Source organism: Equus asinus, chromosome 14, assembly GCF_041296235.1.
Source record: "Equus asinus isolate D_3611 breed Donkey chromosome 14, EquAss-T2T_v2, whole genome shotgun sequence".
Lineage (NCBI taxonomy): Eukaryota > Metazoa > Chordata > Mammalia > Perissodactyla > Equidae > Equus > Equus asinus.
Window position 1 is genome coordinate 17,382,850 of NC_091803.1, and position 23,959 is coordinate 17,406,808.

At 35.6% G+C, this 23,959-nt stretch overlaps 1 long non-coding RNA gene across 1 annotated transcript; it reads left to right on the forward strand.

The window, feature by feature from the left end:
• The first annotated feature begins 17,921 nt into the window (after positions 1-17,921).
• On the forward strand, positions 17,922-21,572 carry LOC139040119 (uncharacterized). The gene is made up of 3 exons (XR_011494012.1): positions 17,922-18,125; positions 18,477-18,616; positions 19,346-21,572. It is a non-coding gene; the product is annotated as an uncharacterized lncRNA (long non-coding RNA).
• The last annotated feature ends 2,387 nt before the right edge of the window (positions 21,573-23,959 follow it).

Below are 23,959 nucleotides of genomic sequence, written 5' to 3' on the forward strand. Positions count from 1 at the left end.
TTTATTGATATTATCCTTTGATGCAGGAAAGTTTTAACTTTTCACAAAGTTCAATTTATCTCTTATTTTTGGGGGGGGGTGCTTGAGCTTCTGGTGTCATATCTGAGAAACTGTTGCTTTTTCTAAGGTCATGCAAATTTATCCCTATGTTTCCTTCTCAGAGTTTTATGGTTTTAGCTCGTATGTTTATGTCTTTGATCCATTTTGAATTATGGTCTGAGGTAAACGTATATCGTGTGATGGGAAGGTCCAGCTTCACTCTTCTGCGTGTGGGCGTCTAGTCGTCCCAGCACCGTTTGTTGAAGACGCTCTTCTTCCCCCATTGAATAGTCTTGGCATCCTTGTCAAAAATCAATTAACCATAGATAACATGGGTTTATGTTTGGACTCTCAATTCTATTCCATTGGTCTATCTGTCTGTCCTTATGGCAGTACTACAAGGTCTTGAGGACTGTAGCTTTGTAGTAAGTTTTGAAATCAGGAAATGTGAGTCCTCCAACTTTGTTCTTCTTTTTCAAGAATGTTTTGGGTATTTGAGGTTCATTGCATTTCCATCTGAATTTTAAGATCAACTTGTCCAACTACAAAAAAGGCAGCTGAAATTTTGAGAGGGGTAGCATTGACTCTGTAGGGCAGTTTGGGGATTATTGCCATTTCAACTATGTTAAGACTTTCTGTGTATGAAAATGAGATGTTTCCTTATTCATTTAAATCTAATTTCTTTCAACAATGTTTTCTATTTCAGTACAAATTTTATATTTCTTTTGTTAAATTTATTCCTAAGTATTTTATTCTTTTTGGTACTAGTATACATGTGATTGTTCTCTTCATTTCATTTTGAGGTTGTTCATTGCTAGTGTACTGAACTTTTTTTGTAGATTGATTTTGTATCCTGTAAGTTTGATGAAGTGTGTTTTCTGTATACAAGGTCATGTCATCTGCAAATAGGTAAGTTTTACTTCTTTTCTAACCTGAATGCTTTTTGTGTCTTTTTCTTGTCTTATTGTCCTGGCTGGAACCTCTAATACAATGTTGAACAGAAGTGGTGAGAATGGATATTCTCATCTTGTTCCTGATCTTGGGGAAGAAAATTTTCAGTCTTTCACAATTAAATATGGTGTTAGCTCTGGCTTTTCCATAGATGGCCTTCGTCAGATTGAGGAAATTACCTTCTGCTCCTAGTTTGTTGAGTGTTTTTATCAGGAAAGGGTGTTGGATTTTGTTTAATGCTGTTTCTGCATATGTTGAGATTATCGTGTGTTTTTCCCCTTTATTTTGTTAATATATTTCATTGATTGATTTTTGTGTATTGAACCAAGCTTGCATTCCTGGGATAAATCCCAATTGGTCATGCTGTATAATCATTTTTGTATGCTGCTAGATTCACTTTTCTAATATTTTATTGAGGATTTTCCATCTATTTTCATAAGGGATATTGGTCTATAATTTTCTTTCCTTGTGATATTTTTGTCTGGCTTTGGACCTGGGTAATGCTGGCTTCTTACAATGACTTAAGAAGTGTTCCTACCTTCTCTGTCTTTGAGAAGAGTGAGAAATATTGGTGTTAATTCTTTTTTAAACATTTGATAGAATTCAACAGTGTAGATATCTCGTCCTGGCTTTTCTTTGTTGAAATTTTTTTGATTACTTACTCAATTTCTTGTTATAGGCTCTTTCAGATTTACTTTTTTCTTCAGTTACTTTTGGGAATTTGGGCATTTCTAGGAATTTTTCCATTTTGTCTATGTTAGCTGATTTATTGGCATACAATTGTTCATAGTGTTCCTTTATAATCCTCTTTATTTCTGTAAGATCTGTATTAATGTCCCCTCTTTCCTTCTTGAATTCAGTAATTTGAGTCCTCTCTCTTTTGTTCTTCATCAGTCTGACTAAAGGTTTGCCCCAATTCAATTGGTCTTTTCAAAGAACTAACTTTTGGTTTTGTTGATTTTCTGTATTAATTTTCTATCCTCTCTTTCATTTATTTCCATGCTAATCTTTATCATTTCCTTCCTTCTACTTGCTTTGGGTTTATTTTCCTCTTCTTTTTTTTTCTAGTTTCTTAACATTGAATGTTAGGTTATTGATTTGAGATCTTTTTTCTTTTTTAATTTAGACATTTACAGCTATAATTTTCCCCACTGCTTTTTCTGCATCCCATAAGTTTTGGTATGTTATGTTTTTGTTTTCGTTAATCACAAAATATCTTCTAATTCCCCTTGTGATTTCTTTCTTTGATCCACCTGTTATTTAAGAGTGTATTGTTTAATTTCCATATATTTGTGAATTTTCCAAATTTCCTTCTGTTATTAATTTCTAATTTCATCCCATTGTGGTCAGAAAACATACTTCGCATGATTTCAATCTTTTTAAATTTATTGAGGCTTGTTTTATGGCCTAACATATCATTTATCCTGGAGAATGATCCATATGCACTTGAGAAGAATGTGTATCCTGCTGTTGTTACGTAGAATGTTCTATAGATGTTTGTTAGGTCGAGTTGATATATGTTCTATTTCCTGATTATCTTCTGTCTAGTTTTTCTCTTTGTTATTAAAATTGGGATTTTGAATTATCTAAAGATTATAGTTGGATGGTTTATTTTTCCTTTCAGTTTCTTCAGTTTTTGCTTCCTGTTGTTTGGGGCTCTGTTTTTGGGTCATATTTGCTTAGGATTATTATATATCTTCTTGATGGATTGACCCTTTTATCATTATGTAATGTCCTTCTTTGTCTTGGTAACAATTTTGTTTTAAAGTCTATTTTGTCTAATATTAGTATAGACACTCCTTCTCTCTTTTGATTACTGTTTCCATGAAATATCTTTTTCCATTCTATTACTTTAGATTTATTTATTTATTTTAAAATCCATTCTGCCAATCTATGCCTTTTAATAGAAGAATTTAAATTTAATCCATTTAATTTAATGTATTTATTAATAAGGAAGGACTTGCCTCTGCCATTTTGCTATTTGTTTTCTATGTATTATATGTCTTTTTGTTTCTTGGTTCCTCCATTACTGCCTTCTTTTGTGTTTTACGGAAATTTTCTTGTGCACCATTTAGATTCCTTGTTGTTCCTTTTACTGTATATATATTTTAGTTATTTGGGATTGCCCTGGAGATTTCATTTAATATTTTAATTTCTAACAATCTAGTTTGGATTAATATTAACTTAATTTCAATAGCATACAAAAAATCTGCTCCTATGTAGCTTCATTACCTCCTGCCCATACTGTCCTTGTTCAACTGCATCTTTGTCCACTGTGTGCCCATCAGCACAAATTTATAATTATTGTTTTGTACAGTCATCTTTTAAATCAGATGGAAAAAAAGAGTTACAAATAAAAAAATACATTTAAACTGTCTTGTATATTTAACCATAGTCCTCTTTCCTGGTGTTATTTATTCTTCATGTGGACTTTAGTTACAGGCTCGTGTTATTTCATTTTAGCTGGAAGGACTCCCTTTAGCATTCATTGTAGGGCAGGTCTGCTAGCAAAAATCTCTCAGTTTTTGTTGATCTGAGGATGTCTTAATTTCTCCCGTTTTTTTTTTTTTGAAGGATAGTTTGGCCAGGTATAGAGGTCTTGGTTAACAGCTTTTTCTTTCAACACTTTGAATATGTCATCCCGCTGTCTCTGGCCTCCATGGTTCCTGATGAGAACTCGGCTGTTAATCTTATTGAGGATCCTCTGTGATGATGTGTCACTACTCTCTTGCTGCTTTCAATACTCTCTCTTTGTCTTTTGACAGTTTGTTTATGATGTGTTTATGCATGGATCTCTTTGAATTTTTCCTAGCTGGAGTTTGTTGAACTTCTTGGATATGTAGATTAATGTTTTCATCAAATTTGAGAAGTTTGGGGCCATTATTTCTTCAAATATTCTTTCTTCCCCTTTCTTCCCTCTCCTTCTGGGACTCCCACTATGCATGTGTTGGTATGCTTTGTGGTATCCCACAGGTCTCTGAGATGCTGTTCATTTTTCCTCATTTTTTCCTGTTCCTCTGTCTTGATAATCTCAATTGGCCTGTCTTCAAGTTCTCTGATTCTTTCTTCTGTCTGCTTGAATCTGTGGAGTCCCTGTAGTGAAATTTTCATTTCAGTTCTTGTAATTTTCAACCCCAGAATTTCTATTTTGTCCATTTTCCATGATTTCAATCACTCTATTGAAATTCTCTGTTCAGTGAAAAACTGTTCTCATGCTATCCTTTAGTTTTTTAAACAGGGTTCCCTATAGCTCTTTGAAGATATTTAAAATAGCTGATTTAAATTCTGTCTAGAAAATCCAATGTCTGGGCTTCGTCCAGCACAGTTTCTATTGATTGCTTTTTCCCTCTGTGTGTAGGCTATACTTTCTTGTTTCTTTACATGCATCTGATTTTTTTTTTTTATTGAATACTGAACATTTTGAATAGTATAATATGTAACTCTGGAAATCAGATTCTCCTTCCAGGGAGTAACAGTGACAGGGTTTGTCACTGTTGCTGCTTATTGTGGGTTTTGTTGCTCATTTGTTTAGTAACATTTCTGATCTAATTCTGTAAATTCTGTGCTATTCCTCATTTGTGGCTGCTGAAGTCTCTGTTATGTTAGCTTAGTGGTCAGCTAATGACTGGACAGAAATACCCTTATCCCTTCCTGGAACCCAAAAAGTCCCCCAATCTTTGCTGAAGGGTTTTGGGTGCATGCCGTCCGCACTCAGCCTGGCCATTTACAGCTCTGCATTAGCTTTACTTCCTGCTCGTGCAGAGCCTGAAGGCCAGGCAGAACTGATTGCTTAGGGCCTTCTCAGGTCTTTTCTTAGTGAGTGTGCATCCCTGGGCATTTGCGTTGCCTTCTGGATTCCCAGACATATGTCAGAACTTCCAAGTCTCATTCCTTAGCTCTTCCTACCAAATTTTCTGGTTAAACTATTGTTTACCCCAACCGTTATCCAGTGCCTCAGGCAGTGGTGACTGAAACACTTGTCTGTAAATATTTTTGATAAACACTTCTACCGTCCACCCCTGGGTAGTGGCTCTAGTGCTAGGCCAGTTTTGAATTAGGCAAAATAAGACAAGCTTTCTGAGCTGATCTTACAGGGAACCTCAGATTGGTCAAAACAAATAATCACATTTTTTTGTAAATGAGATCTGTTCTGCTTCCTCCACCACCAGCAATACAGGTTGTTATTTTCAAAGCTACCGCTGAGCTGGAGAGTAGGAGATGGGACTGGATAAGTTTAAATGCCACAAAGCTTGCTGTTTTACTGAGATTTAGATGTTTTTCTTGAATAGGTGCTTCCAGGTTGCTGCAAACCTTTCTTTAATTTCCATAGTTGCAAAAAAAATAATTCTGACAGTTTTGCATTATTTTATTGCTTTTATTGAGGACTAAAATTTTGGAGTTCCTTACTCTGCCATTTTCACTGACATCACTCCTCCAGTAGCACCAAGTTTTTGAGAGTCATTCATGTAATTGCATAAATCACTAATTTGTTCATTTTAATGACAGGTGGTATTCCGTTGTATGGATATACCACGTTTTAAAATTTATTCACTTTTTAATAGGTATTTGAATTCTTTACAGTTTCAAGCTATTATAATAAAGTTGCTATACATCTGTGTATGAGGCTATGTGTGGGTATGTGTTTTCATTTCTCTTGGATAAAAATTTGTCCAGGAATGAGATTGCTGAATCCTATGGCAATTATTTGTTTAACTTAGTAAGAAATGGTCAAGCTGTTTTCCAATGTGGCTGTACCCTTTACATTCCCACCAGCAATGTATGAGTGTCCTTGTTGCTCCATGCTCTGTCAATAGTTGGTATGGTCAGTTTAAAGAATTTAACCATTTTAATAGTAATGCATAGTGATAAAGCATTTGCGTTCTAACATGCACTTCCCTAATGACCGATGAGGCCATGCATGTTTCATGTGCTTGTTTGCCATTTATACATCTTCTTTTGAGAAATGTTTATTCAAATATTTTCCCAGTTTTAAAAATTAGGTTGTTTTCCTTCCTATTATTGAGTTGTGAAAGTCCATTGTCATATATAGATAGTGTGAAGATTTTCTCCCATTCTGTGGCTTACCTTTTCCTTTTCTAAACAAGGTCTTTTTAAATTACAGCTTTATTGAGATATAGTTGAAATACAATAAAGTGCACAATTTAAAATGTGTAACTTGATAAGAGTTGACGTATGTATTTACCTGTGAAACTGTCAGCACAGTGAGCACATCATCCCCCAGAGCTTCCTCGTAATAACCCTTTCTAGTCCATCTGTCCTCTGCCCCGACATCTCCCGTCCCCAGGCAACCATTGATCTGCTTTCCGTCACCGTAAACTACCTTGCATTTTCTTTTTTTGTTCAGCTTTATTGAAGCTGTCTTCTTTGGAAAAATGTCTATTCAGTTCTTTTGCTCATTTTTAAATCACATTGGTTTTTTGCTATTGAGTTGTATTAGTTCTTTGTATATTTTGGATATTAACTCTTTATCAGATATATGATTTGCAAGTACATTATTCTATTCTATAGGCTGCCTTTTCATTTTGTTGAAGTCAAGCTATTTTACAGCTGGCTAAAGGTACAAGCTCAGATCCTGATATGAATTCTTTAAAGAATTTTTTAAAATTCTGATTTCAGTTGGCTAATTTTGTCATTTTCTTTTTGACTATTGAGAAGAAAGCTTTAATTAAATTTATGTGTTTGCCGAAAATGTCTCTTACTATTGCTTACTTTATTATTTTAAAAATATTTCACATGAAAACAAACAGCTCTTTTCTCCTTCTTTCTTGTTATAGTTGTAGTGCTGGCCCCTGCATCTCCATTTGTATATCAGTAGTATGACTTTGTCTTAAATTTAAAAATTTGTGCATACTTATTTTTTAAACCAGGAAAGGGAATTAATTATATCACAATAAAAATTAAAATGTTTCAATTTAATTACTGATTACAATTTACACGAGTATCATTATAACCAGTGCTTTCTACATAAAATATTCAAATAAACACATTGCAAAGTTACCATGGTGCAGAGAAAAATACCATGCAAGTAGAATCAACGTCAATTGACGTTGACTAGATGTGCTTATGTGTTATGTGCTTCTAATATGCAATATTAGTGGAATGATTGTGTCATCTGGTAGGTATATATTTGACCTTTTAAGAAACTGCCAAACTGTTTTCCAAAGTGGTTGTACTGTGCTACATTCCCCCAGCAGGGTGTGAGAGTTCCAGTTGTTTTACATCTTTGCCAGCGCTTCATGTGGTCAGCCTTAAAATGTCAGACGCTCTAAGGGATTGTACCAGTGTATCCCTGTGGTTTCAAATAGCATTTCTCTAGTGACCAATGATGTTGAGCATCTTTTCATATTCCTGTGTGATACTGTGATTTATAATAAGAAATATATGTTTGGCCTTTGTTCCTGTTCCTGGCACAGAGCTCTTAAAACCCTTGGATTTTCCTAAGTAATGAGAGCAAAACCCGCCCCCCCCCCCCCCCGATGTCTTTTGTTATGTTAATGGGTGATTTTTGGAAAGCCACTGGGTAACCTGAGGATGCGGGCTGGCTGCAAGGGGAAACAACCAGGTGATTAGAGGGTTGGAACTTTCAGTCCCACCCCCTCCTCACCTCTGGGGAGTGGAGGGGGATAGAGATGGGGTTCAATCACCAATAGCCAATGATTTAATCAATTATGCCTCTGTAATAAATCCAACATAAAAACCCAAAGGGACTGCTTGGTGGTGTTGAAAGAAACACACACCAAAATTGCTGTTGGAATTGTACTCTGTTTTATCTTCTTTAGAGAAGAGTCTGTTCAAATATTTTCCCCATTTTTGTGGAGGAGGGGAGAGATTGACTTCTTAATGAGTTTTAAGAATTCTTTATATATTTTAGATACAAGTCCTTTCTTGAATATGTACTTTACAAATATTTTCTCCCTTTCTCTAGCTTGTCTTTTCCTTTTCTTAATAGTGTCTTTCACAAAGCAAGTTTATAATTTTGATGAAGCCCAGTTAATCAGTTTTTTACTTTGCCAAGTGCAGTTTTGATGTCATATCTAAGAACTTTTTGCCTAACCTAAGGTCGCAATGATTTTCTCCTATGTTTTCTTCTAAAAGTTATACATTTTATTTTTAGATCTATGATGTTTTTGAGATAATTTTTTTGTATAAGTTGTGAGGTTAGGTCGAAGTTCATTTATTTTTGTGTGTGAATATCCAATGTTACAGCTGTTTGTTGTAAAGATTGTTCTCACTCCATTGAAATGTCTCCCCTTTTGTCAACCAGTTAGCTGCATTTGTGTGGGTCTGTTTCTATAGTTCCTATTCTTTTGCATTGATCTCTTGTATTCTGTATTCTACTGCACTGGTCTATGTGTCTGTCTCTTTGCTAGTACTACATTGTCTTGATTACTTAATGTCTGCCTTATAGTAAGTCTTAATTTACCATAGTGTCTGTCTTCCGACTTGATTTTTCTTTTTCAAATTTTTTGTGGCTCTCCAAGTTCCTTTGCCTTTACACATACATTTTAGAACTAGCTTGTGTGTGTCTGAAAAATCTACTAGGATTTTGGTTGGTGTTTTGTTAAATCTACAGATCACTGGGGAAGTACTGTCATCCTATAGACCGAGTGTTCCCATCTGTGAACGTGGTATGCCTCTTCATTTATTTAGGTCTTTCAAGATTTATTTTAAAAGTGTCTTGCCATTTCTACCATAAATATCCTGCACATATTTTGTTAGTTTTATATGCAAGTATTTCTTCTTTTGGTGGTCTTGTAAATGGTACCATTTTTTAAATTTCAATTTTCAATTGTTTGCTGCTGGTACGTGGATATAAAATTGTATGTTTCAGTCCTTATAAATTTGTTTACAGTTTTAGGATTTTTTTGTGTGTGGGGATTTCTTGGGATTTTCTGTGGAGACAATCATGTGTTCCATGGATAAGGACAGTTTCAATTCTTCCTTTCCAATCTGTATGCCCTTTATGTATTTTCCTATTTTATTGCCCTGGCTTGGTCTTCCAATACAATGTTGAATAGACGTAGTGAACATGAACCTTCTTGTCTCCTTCCTGAACTTAGAAAAAACATTCAATCCTTCACCAGTAAGTATGATTTTAGCTCTAGATAATTTGTAGATGCCCTTTATCAGATTGAGGAAGTTCTCTTGTATTCCTACTTTGATGAGAGTTTGTACCTAGAATGGATGTTGAATCTTGTCAAATGCTTCTTCTGCATACATTGATACGATCATTTGCTTTTTCTTCCATAGACTGTTCATAAGAAGGATTGCATTAATTAATTTTCAAATATTGAACCAGCCTTGTATTGCTGGGATAAAACTTGCTTGGTTGTGGTGTCTTATTGTTTTATATACTGATGAACTCAATTTGCTATTTTTTTTTGAGGATTTTATGTCTGTATTCATAAGGACTATTGGTCTGCCTAGACTTCTCTTTTGTGCTATCATCGTCCAGTTTTGGTATAAATGTAGTGTGGCTTCATACAATAATATTGGGAGTATTCACTCTTATTCTATTTTCTGGAAGAGATTGTGTTGAATTGGTGTTTTTCTTTAAATCTTTGGTCAAATTCTCCAGAGAAATTATTTGGGCCTGGGGACTTCTTCTTTCGAAGGTTTTAACTACAAATTCAATTTCTTTAATACTATGGGACTGTTCAGTTTATCTGTTTACCTTGAGTGAGTTTTAATAGTTTGTGGTTTTTGAGAAATTGGTCCAATTCAATTTTCCCTTTTAAAATTTTGTTGTTGTTGTTATTTGGCTAGAGGTTTAGGAATTTTATACATCTTTTCTAAAAACTAGCTTTTGGTTTAAATGATTTCTCTATGGTGCTTGTTTTCGATTTCATTGGCTTCTGCTCTTATCTTTGTTACTTCCTTCTTTCTGCTTGCTTTAAGTTTATCTTACTCTTCTTTTCATAGTTTATTAAAGTGAAAGCTTAGGTTATTGATTTGAGACCTTTCTTATTTCCTAATATAGTCATTTAATGCTATAAATTTCCCTTTAATAGTATTTTGGCTGCATCCCATAAGTTTTGTTTGTATTTTCATTTTCATTTAAATTAAAACATTTTCTAGTTTCCCTGGACTTCTCTTTCACTCTGGATTATTTAGAAATGTGTTGTTAATTTCCAGGTATTTGAATATTTTCCAGTTTTACTTCTACTATTGACTTCTAGTTAATTCCATTATATCTGAGAACACACTTTATAGAATTCTAATTTTAAAATATTTATTAAGGCTTACTTTATGACCAAGGATATGATCTATCTTGGTGAATGCTCTATGTGTACCCAAAAAGAATGTATATTATACTGATGTTGATAGAGTGTTTTGTCAATTTTAGTTGGTTGATGGAGTTATTCAGTTCTTCTATAGCCTTGCTGATTTTCTATTTTTTCTATACATTATCAAAGAGGAGCATTGAAATTTCCAACTGTAATTGTGGATTTCTCCATTTCTCCTTCAGTTCTGTCAGTTTTTGCTTCATATGTTTGCAGTTCTGTTGTTAGATGTATTCACATTTAAAATGATATTGTCTTGGTTTATTCCCATTGTGTAATGTCCCTCTTTATCCCTGGAAAATTTCTGTCTTCTGAGGTACGATTTGTTGGATAGTTATACAGCCACTTGAGCTTTCTTTTTATTAAATTTTACATGGCATATCTTTTCCCATTCTTTAACTTTGAACCTACCTATATTAAAGTGTATAGCCATGTGGGTTTTTTTTTTAATATATTCTGACAATCTTTGTCTTTTAGTTGGTGTGATTAGACCATTTATATTTATTGTTGTGTTTGCATTTAGGAATATCACATTATTAATTATTTTCTGTTTTATCCCTATGTTTTTTATTTCTCTTTTTACCTTTTCCTGCCTTCTTTTGGGTTATTTGAATATTGCTTAGTATTACATTTTAATTTATCTTTTGATTATTTTACTATAGCGCTATAGTCTTTTTAGTGGTTGCTCTAGGATTTACAATATATATACTATAATCTTCACATTCTGCTTAGAATTAATATTTTAACACTTATAGTGAAATTTAGGAAGCTTACACGTCTCTTTATTCTCTTTATGCATAGTTGTCATATGTGTTACATCAACATGCATTGAAAACACCATTAGAATCCAAAACTGCTCTAAAAAATAAAACTATTTTAAAAGCTTCTTAGACAGTGTTCTGATTTTTGCTTTCAATAGTCATACATATTTTAAAGAACCTAAGAGTAAAAAATAGTCTATTATATTTACCCAGATATTTATCATTTCTGTTGCTCTTCCTTCAATTCTGAGGGTCTAAGATTCTCTCTGGTATTATTTTCTACTTGTCCGAAGAATTCTCCTTAGCATTTCTTTTAGTGCAATTCTGTTGTCAACAATTCCCTTAGGTTTTCTTCATCTCAAAATATCTTCATTTCACATTTATCCTTGAAGGACATTTTCCCTAGATATAGAATTCTGGGCTGACAATTCTTTTCTTTCAGCAATTAAAAAGTGTTGTTTTCCTTCTTTCTGGCCTTCACAGTTTCAGATGATAAATCCCTTGTCATTAAAATAATTGTTATTTTGTGTATAACTTGCCACTTTTCTATGACTGCTTTCAAGATATTATCTTTGTCTTTAGTTTTCAACATTTTGATTATGATGTGTCTGGGTATAGATTTCTTTGAGTTTATGTTAACTGGGATTTGCTGAGCTTCTTGAATCTGTAAGTTTATTTATTTTCTCAAGTTTCAGAAGTTTTAAATCATTATTTCTTCAAATATCTTTCTGTCCCACATCCTTTCTCCTCTACTAAGACTCTGCTCATTTTCTCTAATATATTCCCTTTCTGTTGTTCATGCTGGATACTTTTTAAAGCTCATTTTCAAGTTTACTATCTCTTTTTTTCTGTCATCTACACTCTGCTGTTGAGCTCATCTGATGAATTTTAAATTTTAATTATTGCATTTTTTATTTCTAGAATACTTATTTAGTTCTTTTTCTATTTCTTTTTTAGCTCTAATTTAGTTCTTTTTCTTCTATTTCTCTGCTGAGGCCTCCTATCTTTTTGAAAATATTCTCCCTTAGTAGCATGGTTAAATAGGTGCTTTAAAATCTTGGCCTGTTAATTCCAACATCTGTGCCATCTTGGGGTTGGCATCTGTTATTTTTTTTTCTTACAAGATGTTTAGATTTTCCTGATTCTTTACATATTGGGTAATTTTGAATTACATTCTAGAAATTTTAAATATTATGTTATGTGATTCTGGGTCTTGCCTAAATCTTAACTTTTTAAACGCAGGCCATTTGGTTAGGTTCAAGCTGCAAGAGCCTATTGTACTCTGTGGGCCATGGTTGCAAAGTCTGTCCTGTTTCCGAAGACTTGACAGTACGATTCAGAGACACCCTCTGTGTGCACCACACAGCGTCCAGCCTGAGACTGGAGCAGTGTATGTCCCATAGTTCATTTCTCAAAGTCCATGCAGTTTAGGGTCAGATCCACACATGCAAACTCAGAGATGAGCCCAGGAGTTCATACACAACTTTACCAAATTGTTTTCTTGAGCTCCTTCTTCTCAGCAATTTCACTGATACTTCCCAGCTCCCAAGGACTCCTCTTCCAAGTCCTCTGATTAGAAGGCTGGTGCTTTTTTTTCTCCACTCTGCCACACACTACTCATGACTGCATCTTCCTTCGGTGCCAAATGGCAAGGAGATAGAAAAAAAAGCAACAGGGATTCCACCAACACTCTTGGGACCACAGTGTCTCTTGTTATAGAGAAGGTTCCTGTTGCACAGAGTATGTGGTATCTGTCCAGTCACTTTTGCCTGCCCTACTTGGGATTTCCTGGAAAATGGGAGAGTCGAGAATGGAGAAAAAATCTTGGAATTTCTCCATCCTCTCTGATCTTTAGGAGCACCCTTTCCTATCCCTTGAACCACAACCAGAGAGCTTCTTTTGGAGCTCTTTCTGTCTGCACCCAGTATGTAGTTCTGGCTTTAGGGCTGCCTTTGAGTCTGGAGTAGAAGATAACAAAGGGGAAAAAAAGAAACTCACTGTTGCTTCAGTGCTACTTCCAGTTTTGAGTTTTTTTTTTCACCCAAACGTCTGCTGTCGTTTAGTTTTCAGAGTCTATAATAGTTACTCTATGAGTTTCAGCCAGAGCTTTTAGTTGCATTTAGTGGGAGAAACAAGGAGAAGTCTCCTTTTTCTTTATTGATTGCAACAGAAACACCCTGAACTATCTCTTAAGGAGCAAAGTTTTCCTTTGATGAAGTACAATTTACTGATTATTTTCTTTGATGATTCATGCTTTTTGTGATATATTTAAGAAATATCTGAGAAACCCAAGGTTACAAAGATTTTCTCCTATGTTTCCATTTAGAAATATTGTAGTTTAGCTCTTATAAAGAATTTAACTAGACATCAATAATAAAAAGAAGACTAAAAAGTATCCAAACACCTGGAAATTTGACTTAATTTTTGTATATGATATGAGGTATTGATGTTCATTTTTTTTTGCATATGGATATCCAATCATTTCAGCACCGTTTGTGGAAAAGATTATCCACTCCCGATTGAACTGCCTTGGCACTTTTGTTGGTAATCAATTGACCATAGATATGTGGGTCTATATTCTGGACCCTCTATTCTGTTCTGTTGGTCTATATACTTATCTTTTTGCCAATACCATACTGTCTTGGTAATTGGTACTTTATAATAAATCTTGAAACCAGGCAGTTCAAGGCCTCTGACTAGTCTTTTTCAAAGTTGTTTTGGCTGCTTTAAGTCTTTTGCATTTCTATATAAATTTTAGAATTATTTTGTTAATTTTTACAAGAAGGAAAAAGCTTGCTGTGATTTTGTTTGGTACTGCATTAAATCTATACATCAAATTGGGAGAAATATCATCTTAACTATATTTAGTCTTCCTATCCATGAATATGGTACATCTCTCCATTTATTTAAGTCATTGTTTCTCAACCTTTTTTTTTTTGCCTTTCCTATAATGTCTTTTTAGACGTTATTTTCATAATCATCTCCACATGACGTTTTAATAAAACAGATAATTCATATCTCTTTGGGTACTCTATGTATATCTGTGCCTTACATACAAAAGAGTAACATTATTCACACCTCCTCCCCCAAGAACCAACTTCCTCTTTTTTGAGGGGTGATGGTGATTCTGTTGATAATGTATGATTAAAGTCTTCCTGAATTTTAGTGAGTAATGTTTGTAGCTTTCAGTGTATTGGTCTTGAAGGTCTTTTGTCAAATTTGTCACTCACTATTTCATATTTTTTGATACTATAGTAAATACCTTAAAAATTTCTTTCTGATTGTTGCTAGTACATAGAAATATAACTGATTTTTGTATAGTGATCTTGCATCCTGCAATCTTAATAAGCTCACTTATTCTTGCAGTTTTACTAGTTCTAAAGTTTTTTCAGTTCTGTAGTTTTTGGTAGACCCCGTAGGATTTTCTACATACACAATTAAGTAGTTTGCTAATAGGGACAGTTTTAGACATTGCTTTTTGATCTAGATGGCTTTTGTTTCTCTTCATTGCTCTATTGCATTGGCCAGAAGTTCCAGTACTACACTGAATAGCAGTGGTGGGAAAGGATATTCTTGCCTTGTTCCTAATCTTAAAGGGAAAATATTCATTCTCTATCAAGTTTATGAAGTTTCCTTGTATCCTTAGTATTTTCATGAATGGATGCTAAATTTTGTCAAAAGCTTTTTCTGCATCCACTGAGATTATCACCTGGGTTTTGATTTTTGTTTTGTTTTTAGTCTGTTGATATAATGAATTACATCAATTGATTTTCAAATGTTGAGCTAACCTTGCATTCCTGGGAAAAAATGCACTGGCTCATGATGTGCTATCATTTTTATATATTGTTAGATTTTATTTGCTACAATATTGTTAAGAATATTTGCATTTTACTCATGAGGAATATTGGTCTGTATTTTTGTTTTCTTGTAATGTCTTTGTTTTGGTGTCAGGATAATGCTGACATAGAATGAATCAGGAAGTACTCTCTCCTCTTCAATTTTCTGAAAGAGTTTGTGTAAATTTGGTAATGTTTCTTCCTTAATTAAAAATTTTTCTCTTTTAAAAACTTGTTTCTCAATGTGTAAGTTTAAATCATTGGTGTGAGATCTTTCTTTCTAATGTAAGCAATTGATACTATTTCCCTCTAAATACTGCTTTAGCTGCATCCTACAAATTGTGACCTGTTGTCTTTTCATTTTCATTCCCTTAAAATACATTCTAATTCCCCATGTAATTTCTTCTTTGATCCATAGGCTATTTAGAAGTGTGCTATTTTGTTTCCAAATATTTGGGTGGCTTTTCCAGTTATCTGTTTCTTATTGACTTCTAATTTAATTCCATTGTTGTCAGAGAACATACTTTGTGAGAAATGAATCCTCTTAAATTTATTAAGACTTGTTTTATGGTCCAGAGTATGATCACCTTTGGTGACTGTTGCACTTGTACTTGAGAAAAAAATATTTTCTGCTGTTGTTGGGTGGAGGATGCTATAAATATTAATTAGGTTGGTCAATAGTGTTGTTCAAATCTTTTATATCCTTACTGATTATCCAACTAGTATTCTATCAGTTGTTGAAAGAATGGTATTGAACTTTATGACTATAGATGTTTATATGTCTGTGTCTATTTGGAGTTTTTGCTTCATGTATTTTGAATCTCTGTTATTAGGAACATACTCATTTAGGATTGTTATATTCTCTTACCGAATTGACCACTTCATTGTTATGAAATGATCTTCCTTGTCTCTGGTAATATTCTTTGTCCTGAAATCTACTTTGTTTATTACTTATATAGTCACTCTGGCTTGACTTTGATTAGTGTTAGCATTTTATATATATATATATATTGTAAGGAAAATTATATATTTAGGAAGGAAAAAATTCAGTCTTTCCTTCCTGTGTTTCTCCGTTAATCTCACACTACTACCACATTCACAACACCTCTGCCACCAGGTGTGTGGGGATTTGCCCCACCAAGCGATTATCTGTGACATCAGCTGAGTGTCCTACAATTTAACTCAATTCTAACACTGTTCACTAGGAGATGGCATCAGATCCCACACGCTCAGGGCTCAGTCCCACAAGAGTGTCCGCACTTCAGGTTGTCTGCTGTGCTTCTGACCAACCATCTGTAATCTGAGGTTCCCGTGACCCGCTCCTCAGGTTCCATCAGTTTGCTAGAGCAGCTCACAGAATTCAGGGAAACACTTACTATTTACCAGTTTATTGTAAAAGGGTATGGTAAAGGATACAGACGAACATCCAGATGGAGTAGATGCATAGAGCAAGGAATGTGGGAAGGGTGTGAGCTTCTGGGCCACTCCCCCAGCACCTCCATACATTCACCAACTCAGAAGCTCCCTGAAGCCCATACTAGTGGGATGTTACAGAGGCTTCCTCTCATAGGCATGATCAATTATTAACTCCGTTTCTAGCCTCTCTCCGCTCTCTGGAGAGTAGGGGGTGGGGCTGACAATTTCAAGTTTCTAATCATGACTTGGTCTTTCTGATGACCAGCCCCCATCCAGGAGCCCATCAAGAGTCACCTCCTTAGAACAAAAGACACTCCTATCACTCAGGAAAGTCCAAGGGACTTAGGAGCTCTGTCAGGAACCAGGGTCGGAGACCAAATACTGGAGCAAAGGATGCTCCTGGTGCTCTTATCACTTAGGAGATTACAGGGGTTTTAGGAGCTCTGTGCCAGGAACCAGAGCAGAGACCAAAATGTATATATTTTTCTATTATCTTTTATATATTTTTTTCATTCTTATGCTATTTTGGTTTAGGTAGGCAGCATATTTGGGTCTTGCTCTTTTGTCCAATCTAACAATCTCTGCCTTTTAACTTTTTTTTTTTTTGAGGAAGATTAGCCCTGAGCTAACTGCTGCCAATCCTCCTCTTTTTGCTGAGGAAGACTGGCCCTGAGCTAACATCCGTGCCCATCTTCCTCTACTTTCTATGTGGGACGCCTACCACAGCATGGCTTGCCAAGTGATGCCATGTCCGCACCCGGGATCCGAACCGGTGAACCCCGGGCTTCCTTTTAACTTTTAATTGGTGCTTTTAGACCAGCAGTTGAAGGACATTTTCTGTCGAGGACCAGGTAATAAATACTTAAGGCTTTGTAGGCCACATATAGTCTTTGCTGCGTACTCTCCTCCCCTCCTCTTTTCATGACACTTGCAAACTTGTAAATGTGCAAACCAGTCTTAGCTTGCAGGCCACGTGAGACTTGCTGCAGGCAGGGTTTGACCTGCAGGCCACAGTTGTCACCCGTCCTCTAAACCATTGACATTTTACGTAGTTGTTGATACGGTGGGATTTAGCTCTGCCATCCTGATCTTTGTCTTCTGTTTGACCCATCCATTCTTTGTTCCCTTTTCCTTCTTTTTTTGGCCTTCTTTTGAATTAACAGAATATTATTTATGGTTCTATTTTATCTCATTCATTAGTTGACTAGATATAACTCAGTTTTTTATTAGCTAGTGATTGCTTTATGGCTTAGAGTATGCATCTTTAACTTATTAGTCTACCTTCAAGTAACATGACACCACTTCAAACATAGTATGAAAACCTTGCCACACTGTACTCTTTTTCCCCCTTCCAGACCTTTGTGCTTTGGTGTCATATATTTTGCTCCTACATGTGATGAACTCCACGATACATTGTCATTATTTTCCCTTTAAGTAGCCAATTATCTTTTGAAAAGATCAAAACTGAGAAAAAAGTCCTTGATGTCTGTCCACATACCATTTCTGACGCTCTCCATTCCATTCTGTACATCAGCTTTTCCATCTGGGATCATTTTTCTTCTGTCTGAAGGACTTCCTTTAGCATTTTTTGGAGTGAAGATCTGCTGGTGATTAATCCTGTCAGCTTTCATACGTCTAAGGAAATCTTGAGGACCCGGTTGGGGAAGATGGCGTCAGTGCTGCAGCCGTCTCTCCCGCTGCGCGGCTGCCCCGGGGGCCCGGCTGCGGTGAGTGTGGCTCTCTGTTCCCGCGTCCGCGCAGCTTTGGGGGCCGCAGCCTCCCTGTGGGCTCGTGCCTGCGACGGCCCTAAGAAGATGGTGGGTTTCTCGGTTTATTCCGCCTTTCACTTGTTGCTGGGACAGAGTGGTGACTTCCAGACTTCTTACATGCCGGCCGGGAAACTGTCCCTTCTGTTTTCAGTTTGCTGAAAGGTGTTTTTATCACGAATGGATGTTGAATTTTGTCAAATGATTTTTTCTGCAACTATTGAAATGACTGTGTTGTTTTTACCCTTTGTTCTATTAATATGTTGTATTGTATTGACTGTTTTTGGTGAACCCACATTGCATTTCTGGGATAAATTCCACTTGATCTTGCTGTTTGGTCGGCTTTACATATTTTTGGTTGATTTGCTAACCTTTCTACAGGATTTTCGTGTCTTTCTCCAGGAGAGCCTTTGGTCTACAGCAAGATCAGCAAACCTCCTCTGTAAAGAGTCAGGTAGTAAATATTTGAGGCTTTGCAGACCATATAATCTGTGCCACAACTACTCAGCTCCGCCACTGTAGCATGAAAACAGCAAGAGACGGTATGTAAATTAATGAGTGCGGCTGTGTTTTAATGAAACATTATTTACATAGACAGACGGCCTGCAGGCTTTGGCCATAGGCCGTGGTTTGCTGATTTCTCATCTATATTTATTAGGGTTTTTTCCCTTGTAATGTCTTTGTCTGGTTTTGGTATCAGAGTAACACTGGCCTCATAAAATTAGTTGGGAAGTATTCCTTTCCATGTTTTCTAAAAGTTTTGTGAGATTGGTATTACCTCATCCTTAAATTGTTTGCTAGAATTTACCAGTGAAGCCATCTGGGCCTGGAATTTTGCCTTGTTGGAAAGTTTTAACTATAAAATATAAATTTCAGTAGATATAGACTCATTCAGATTTTCTATTTCTTCTTTTTTATTGAGGTATAAGTCACATACCATAAAATTCACTTTTTTTTTTTTTTTTGGTGAGGAAGATTGGCCCTGAGCTAATGTTTGTTGCCAATCTTCCTCTTTTTGCCTGAGGAAGATTGTCCCCGAGCTAACACCCGTGCCAGTCTCCCTCTGTTTTGTATGTGGGAATTCACCACAGCGTGGCTTGATGAGCAGTGTTAGGTCTGCCCCCAGGATCCAAACCCTCAAACCCCGGGCCACCGAAGCAGAGCATATGAGCTTAACCAGTACATCACGCTGGGCCAGCCAGCCCCCAAATTCACTTTTTTTTTTCTGCTTTATCTCCCCAAACCTCCCTGTACATAGTTGTATATCTTAGTTGCAGGTCCTTCGAGGTGTGGGATGTGGGACGCCACCTCAATGTGGCCTGACGAGCGGTGTCATGTCCACGCCCAGGATCCGAACCCTGGGCCGCCACAGCGGAGTGCGGGAACTTCACCACTCGGCCACAGAGCCGGCCCCCCAAATTCACTTTTTTAAAGTGAACAATTTAATAGTTTTTAGTATATTCACCAAGTTGTGCAATCATCACCTAATTTTACAAACATTTTCATCTCCCCCCAAAATACCCCATATGTATTAGCAGACACTCCTCATTCTCCCCTCATCCTGGCCCCTGGAAACCACTCTCTGTCTCTATGGATTTGCTTATTCTGGACATTTCATATAAATGGAATCATATAATATACGACCTTTTGTGTTGGCTTCTTTCACTTAGCGTAATGTTTTCAAAATTCATCCATGTTATAGTATTTATAAGTACTTCATTCATTTTTATAGCTGAGTATTATTCCATTGTATGGATATACCACATTCATTTACCCCTTCATCAATGATGGGTCTGAGAGTGGATTTCATTTTTGGCTACTATGGATGATGTTGCTATGAACATTTGTGTACAAGTTTTTGTGTGAACACATGTTTTCAATTCTTTTGGTTATATATGTGGGAGTAGAATTGCTCCTTTTGCAACGCTGTTTAACTTCTGAGACACTGCCAAGCCATTTTCCAAAGTGTCTGCACCATTTTATATTTCCGCCAGCAATGTAGGAACGTTCCAATTTCTCCACATTCTTGTCAACACTTTTTGCAAATAAATGATTTCCAAATATTTTTTCCCATTCTGTGGGTTGTCTTTTCACTTTCGTGATGGTGCTTTGAAATATGAAAGTTTAAAATTTTGATGAAATCAAATTTATTTGTTCTTTCTTTTGTTGCTTGTATTTTTGGCCTCTTATCTAAGAAACTGTTGCCTAGTCCAAGGTCACAAAGATGTACACCTGTATTTTCTCCTAAGAGTTTTAGAGTTTCAGCTCTTACATTTAGGTCTATGATCCTTTGAGTTAAGTTTTGTGTATGGTGAGAGGAATTGTTTACTTAATTTCATTTTTGAATTGTTCCTTTCTAATATATAGAAATTCAGTTGATTTTTGTATATTTCTCTTGTATTCTACAACCCTGCTGAATTTGTTTCTTCCTTCTAATGGTTGTGTGTGTGTATTCCTTAGAATTTTCTATGTATGAAGTCTTGTCATCTGCACATAAAGAGAGCTATACTTCATCTTTTCTTTTTCTTTTTTTTTAAAGATTGGCCCTGAGCTAACATCTGTCGTCAATCTTTTTTTCCTTCTTCTCCCCAACGCTCCCCAGTACATAGTTGTATATTTTAGTTGTAGGTCCTTCTGGCTCTGCTATGTGGGACGCCACCTCAGCACAGCTTGATGAGCAGTGCCATGTCTGCGCCCAGGATCCGAACTGGCAAAACCCTGGGCCGCTGAAGCAGAGGGTGTGAACTTAACAATTCGGCAACGGGGCTGGCCCCCTATTTCATCCTTTCTGATCTGGATTCTTTATTCCTTTTTCTTGCCTAATTTCCCTGGCTAGAATGTCCAATACAATGTTGAATATAAATGTTGAGAGTGAATATCTTTGTCTTATTCCTGATCTTAGAAGGAAAGCTTCCAGTCTGTCACCATTATGGATGATGTTAGCAGTAGATTTTTCATAAATGTTCTTTATCACATTGAGAAAGCTCCTTTCTATACCTAGTTTGTTGAATGTATTCATTATTTAAGAAAGTGCTGGATTTTGTCAAATGCTTTTTCTAAATCTGTTGAGATGTTCATGTGGTTTTGCCCTTTGTTCTTTTAATATGGTGTGTTAACTTAGTTGCTTTTTGTATTTTGAACCAACCTTGCATTCCTGGGATAAATCCCACTTAGTCATCTGTATTATCCTTTTTATACATTAGTGGATTCACTTTCTTGTATTTTGTTGAGAATTTTTGTGCCTGTATTATTCTTAATGATTATTAGTCTGTAGTTTTCTGTTCTTGTATTGTCTTTGTCTGGTTTTGGTACCAGGGCCTCAGAGAATGAGCTGGAAAAATTTTCCTCCTTTTATGGAAGAGTTTTTGAGGATTGATATTAATTCTTCTTTTTTCCCCCAGGTTTATTGAGATGTGATTGACAAATAAAAATTGTATATATTCAAAATGTACAATGTGATGTTTTGATATATGTATACATTGTGAAATATTTATCAGAATCAAGCTAATTAACATATTAATCACCTCACATAGTTACCTTTTTTTTGAGGTAAGAACACTTGAGATCTACTTTTTTAGCAAATTTCAAGTACACAATACATTATTATCAGCTGTAGTTATCATTCTGTACGTTATGTCTCCCAAACTTGTTCGTTTTATAACTGAAGTTTTATATCCTTTCACCAGCATCTCCCAGATTCACCACCCCCCAGAGCCTGGTAACCACCATTCTACTCTCTTACTACGAGTTTGACATTTTTAGATTCCATATGTAAATGAGATCATGCAGTATTTTTCCTTCTGTATCTGGCTTATTTCACTTATGAAATGTCCCCTAGTTTCATCTATGTTGTCATGAATGGCAGGATTTCCATCCTCTTTAAGTCTGAATAATATTCCATTATATTGCCATGTTTTCTTTACCCAGTCATCAATCGATAGACACTCCGGTTGTTTCCACACTTTGGCTTTGAATAATGCTGCAGTAAATGTAAGAGTGCAGATATATCTTGAAATAGGGATTTTATTTCCTTTGGATGTTTACTCAGAAGTGGGATTGCTGGGTCATATGGTAGTTTTATTTTTTATGTTTTTAGGAATCTCCATACTGATTTCCATAGTGGCTGTACCAATTTACCTTCCCACTGACAGTGAATAAGAGTCCCTTTTCTCCACATCCTCTCCAACAATTGTTATCTTTTGCATTTTTGATAATAGTCCTCCTAACAGATATAAGATGATATTGCATTGTGGTTTTGATTTGCATTTCCCTAATGATTGGTGATACTGAGCATCTTTTCATATACCTCTTGGCCATTTGTATGTCTTTTTTGGAAATACGCTTATTCAGGTCCTTGCTCATTTTTAAATTGGGTTATTTATTTATTAATTTCTTTGCTGTTGAATTATATGAATTCCTTATATGTGTTGGATATTAACCCCTTATCACATATATGGTTTGCAAATATTTTCTCCCATTCCATAGGTTGCCTTTTCATTTTGTTCATCATTTCCTTTGCTGTGCAGAAACTTTATAGTTTGGTGTAGTTCCACTTGTTTATTTTTGCTTTTGTTGCCAAATCAAAAATATCATTGCCAAGACAAACGTCAAGAAGATTTTCATGTACATTTTCTTCTAGAAGTTTTATGTTTTTGGGTCTTATGTTTAAGTTTTTAATACATTTTGTGTTGATTTTTGTGTATGGCGTAAAATAAAGGTCCAATTTCATTCTTTTGCGTGTGGATATCCAGTTTTCCCAACACCGTTTATTGAGGAGACTATCATTTCCCCCTAATGTATTCTTGGCGACTTTGTCAAAAATTGGTTGACCATATATGCATGAATTTATTTCTGGGCTCTCTATTCCATCCCATTAGTCTATGTATGGGTTTTTATGCCAGTACCATACTGTTTGGATCACCAAAGATTTGTAATATAATTTGAAATTAGAAAGTGTGATGCCTCCAGCTCTTCTTGCTTAAGGTTACATTAGCTATCCAGGGTCTTTGTGGTTCCATATGAATTTTAGGATTGTTTTCTATTTCTGTGAAAAATCCAATTGGATTTTTTTCTTTTCTTTCTTTTTTTTTTTTTTTTGAGGAAGATTAGCCCTGAGCTAACATCCACCACCAATCCTCCTCTCTTTGCTGAGGAAGATTGTCCCTGAGCTAACATCTGTGCCTTTCTTCCTCTATTTTATATGTGGGACGCCTGCCACAGCATAGCATGATAAGCAGTGCATAGGTCCCCACTTGGTATCCAAACCGGCAAACCCTGAGTGGAGTGTGCCAACTTAACTGCTACACCACCAGGCTGGCCTCCCCAAAGGAAATTTGATCGAAATTACATTGAATTTGTAGACTATTTTGGGTAGAATGGACATTTTAACAACATTAAGTTTTCCAATCCATGAACATGGGATAGTTTTTCATTTATTTGTGTCTTCTTCAATTTCGTTTGTCAGTGTTCTATAGTTTTCACTGTACCAATCTTTCACCTACTTGGTTACATTTATCCCTAACTATTTTATTCTTTTTTGGTTCTGTTGTAAATGGGATTGTTTTCTCAATTTCTTTTTCAGATAATTTCTTGTTAGTGTATGGAAACACAACTGATTTTTGCATGTTGGTTTTTTATCCTGCAACCATATTGAATTTGTTATTAGTTTTAAGTCTTCTGATGGAATCTTTAGGGCCTTCTACATATACGATCATATCGTCTGCAAGCAGAGATAATATTACTCCTTCTTTTCCAATGTGGATGCCTTTTATTCCTTTTTCTTACCTAATTGCTCTGGCTAGAGCTTCCAGTACTATGTTGAATAGAAGTGGTGAGAGTGGGCATCCTTGTCTTGTTCCTGATCTTAGAGGAAAAACTTTGTTTTT